Genomic DNA, 3980 nt, shown 5'->3' on the forward strand with positions numbered 1-3980 from the left:
CAGCAAGGCCACGCCTCCTGGAGACTAGCCACGCCCCTCGCGCCCCGCCGCTCTCCTCAGTCTCGGGTCACCACCCACCCTCCCCGATCGCGCCTCCATCTGACTAGGCCACGCCCCTTGCGCCAACACGCGCCGCCTTCGTCTCCAGGCAACAGCCTGGCCGGCCACCTTCCTCTGCTCTAGCCCCGCCCCTCACGCTCAGACTCTCCCCGAATCTGATCATAGCCACGCCCCAGCCCGGTCGTGACCACGCCCCTCCCGAGCAGCCCCCTCCCCCCTCCGTCCGAGCCACGCCCCTCGCGCTCCCTGCCCTGGAAGCCTGGTCCTGAGCAACCTAGAGGGCGCAGGAGGCCCCAGAGTTTTCTGAGAAACCCCCTGGCTCCCATAGCTGCGCGCTAGCAGCATTTCTGAGGTCAAGGAGGCTGTGCGTCTAAAATCCTCCCGTAAAATGCACTTTCTTCAGGCTTCGCCCAGCTTCAAACCCTCTGTGAGCTGAGGATGGGTGGCTTACCAAGGAATGCAAGTGGGGACGATACTCCTTGCCCACCACAGTTCACACCCATTTAAGCTGCCTGCCTTCAAGCCACATTTCACATCCTTTAAACTTCAAGACATGACAAAACAATAATACTTTATTCATTATCAAGGGATCGTGTAGGAGGGAGGGTGGGGGAAGGAGGGGAAAAATGAGGAGCTGCTACCAAGGGCTCAAGTAGAAAGAAAAATGTTTTGAGAATGATGATAACACCAAGTGTACAAACGTGCTTGACACAATGGATGTATGTACGGATTTTGTGATAAGAGTGTATGAGCCCCCAATAAAATGATTTTAAAAAGAAAAATTAAAAATGTCAACCAGGAGCCCTGTGGTGTAGTGAGTTACGCAGTGGGCTGCGAACCTTAAGACTAGCGGTTTGAAACTACCAGGCTTTCTATTCCCATCAAGGCACAGTCTCAGAAACCCACAGGGGCAGTTTTGCCCCACTCTACAGGGTCACTATGAGTAAGAATGATTGATGATCATGAGTGACACCTCAGCCCTGGAATCCTGCCCTACTAGCCAGGCTTCAGGCACACTAACCTAGTACTCCTCATCCATTGACTCTGGGTGGTATAGGAGGGAGCTAATGTGCTCAGCTGCTAACCAAAAAGTTAGCAGTTTGAATTCACTGGCCACTCTGCGGAAGAATGCTGTTAGCAAGCAGTCTGCTTCTGCAAAGATTACCTTGCCCTATAGGAACAGTTGTTCCTCTAACTAAGTTAGCCTCTAGCTAAGATGGCGCAGGATTGGGCAGTGTTTCTTTCTGTTGTGCATAGGGTCGTAAGGAGTCAGAACCAACTTGATGGCACCTAACAACAACAATAGGGTAACTATGGAGACGTGCTAGTGGGTTATGTGCTGGGCTGCTAACCACAAGGTCAGCAGTTCCAAGTCACTAGCCTCCCTGCAAGAGACAAAGGAGGCTTTCTGCTTTCAGAGAGTTAGCAGTCTGAGAAACCCAAAGAGGCAGCTCTACTCTTTTCTGTAGGGTCATTCTGAGTCGTGATCTATTTGATAGCAGTGGAACGGGGTCATGGCAGTTGGAATTGACTCCATGGCAGTGGATTGGTGGTGTTTGGGGTAACTTGAATGTGGAAGCTTTCACCTTTGTACCCATTGCCATCAAGTCAATTCCAATCCATAGTGACCTTCTAGGACCCAGTAGAACTCCTGCAGGTAGCTGGAGTGCCACATCTCTTTCCTCCCGAACAGTAGGTTCCAACCACTAACCTCTAGCTAAGAAGCCAGCTGCTTTCAGCACATGCCACCAGGGCTCCTTTCCATATGCGGTGTTGGGTGCTGTGGAGCCCCTTCTGACTTAAAGTGACCCCGTGGAAACAGCCTGGTCCTATGCCAGCCTCACTATCACTGTTCTGTTTGAACCCATTGTTGTGCAGAGAGAGATAGGAGTAAGATTTGTTACTTATAGTTCTTCATGTACCAGAGATAAAGATTTTAGGTTCTTATCCTTTCCTTTCTTCCCACCCTCCATTCCATTTCTGGTTTGAAGACAGTGGGAATATTAAAAATATTGAACTAGAAAGGGACATAGAGGGAAGACAAGTTTTCAACAGAACACTTTCATTAAGCTCATCCTGACAATGAGAACCCAGGCTTATTTATACAATGTTTCAACTGTCAGTCATTTCTTGGCTGGAAGAAAAAAAAAAAAGAGCGCACAGAAGTGGGACCAAAGACAGGCTGTAGCAATTACTTTGTGCACAGTTAGCTTCCTCCACCGTCTTCCACCAATATTTTTGAGGCAGTTTACCAAAATAGGAGAATAAGTCAGAAAGCATTCTACAAAGTCATAGAGACCTTTATTAAATGGAAGTAGCAAAATGTGCAGATGCTGTTTCTTGATATACCTTCCATCTAGGTTTATACACTTCTGAAGACCGCATTTCCATCTTTCTAACCCTTCCCCAAAGAATCGTGCCCAGATTTGGGCATCCACAAGGGACTCAAACTGTGTGTTCCTTTTCTGTGCTCTTTGTGTTTGGGGGACAGAAAGATGTCTGAAGGAGCAATGGCAGGGTTGCTGTAGGGTGGATGGCATACATTTTCCCAATGGAATTCTCGTACGACAACCCGTGCTATTCTCAAAGTATGAGTATTGTCAGGATGGGGGCGGGGTGCAGGTGGCACACCTTGGTGCAGCTGTCTTGACCTTTTTTCCCTCACCAATATCGTTTTCCATTTTCTTAAAACGTCTTCCAAGTAAGCCCCCATGATCGTCCTGTCCTGTGTCCTTCTAGAAAATCTACCAAGATGACCCCTTTGACAGTCCCCAAAAGAACAGTTATGATCTTCTGAGCTGACCTCTATGCTTGAATTTAACTGGCCCGGTAGACCACTCAGAAGCCACTGTTTTAACTGGACTATTTTTTAAAGCACCCTAAGGGGACTAAGACAAATAGGTTACCTAGAGAATTTGTCAATAGCCACTGGACTTATTATACAGACATGTTTAAGCACATTGTGTTTGGAATGAACCTGTGCGTGTATGAACTAAATATTCTGATTTGCCAGAGTATAGCCAGAATGCTCCTTCGAAGTGAGGACGGAGAGACTTCACCTCCCCTACTTTGGACAGGCTATATTTGGATGGACATCATGTTTGGGTAAGTAGAGAAACAAAAGACCCAACTCACTATCATTGAGTTGATTCCCACTCATAGAGACCCCTCTAGGATAGAGTAGAACTGCCCCATTTGGGTTTCTGAGACTTTAAATCTTCAAATGAGTAGACAGCCTCATCTTTTTTGCCACAGAGCCATTGATGGGTTCAAACCGAGGAAGACCCTAAAAGTGATGGAATGGATTCCAACATAACAGTAGTGAGGATGGCGCAGGGACAGGCAGTATTTCATTCTGTTGTCCATAGGAGTCCTATGAGGCGGAACGGACTCGACGGCACCAATAACCACAGCATATATGAACAGAACCCTATAGCAACAATTTTTAAACTTCCCCTCGTATAGCCAATATTGAATAAAAGAAATCCTGGAAGGAACAAGGGAGAGGAGGATTTAACAGAGGAAAATATTGCAGCCATTGATTGGATCCTGCCCAGTTATTAAAGACTGTCCAGAGATTTCAGGCCAAGCTACTCAACCACCAGAGAAAAGAACACGCGGAGATTTTTATTGCTTCCACGTGCTCATATCATAACAAACAACCAGTTTTGTTTTGTTTGAGTTTTAGCTTCCTCATAAAGATACTATTAGGAGTTAAGTGGGAAGATTTGCCTTAGGAGTTTCAGGGTAAACAGTTGAACATTCAGAAACCACAAGGCAATAAAAACAATTCAAGGAAACAGTGAAATGTTTCTCTTCAGCTGAGTTCAGAGTCTGTCAATGGGCTGGCTTCCATCACACCAGCATGTAAATTATCTTTCCCAGGATGGCAAATAGATTTCAACTCCAAGCCATTTATA

Source organism: Echinops telfairi, unplaced genomic scaffold (assembly GCF_000313985.2).
Source record: "Echinops telfairi isolate 266 unplaced genomic scaffold, ASM31398v2 ScPeMD7_53;HRSCAF=182, whole genome shotgun sequence".
Classification (NCBI taxonomy): domain Eukaryota; kingdom Metazoa; phylum Chordata; class Mammalia; order Afrosoricida; family Tenrecidae; genus Echinops; species Echinops telfairi.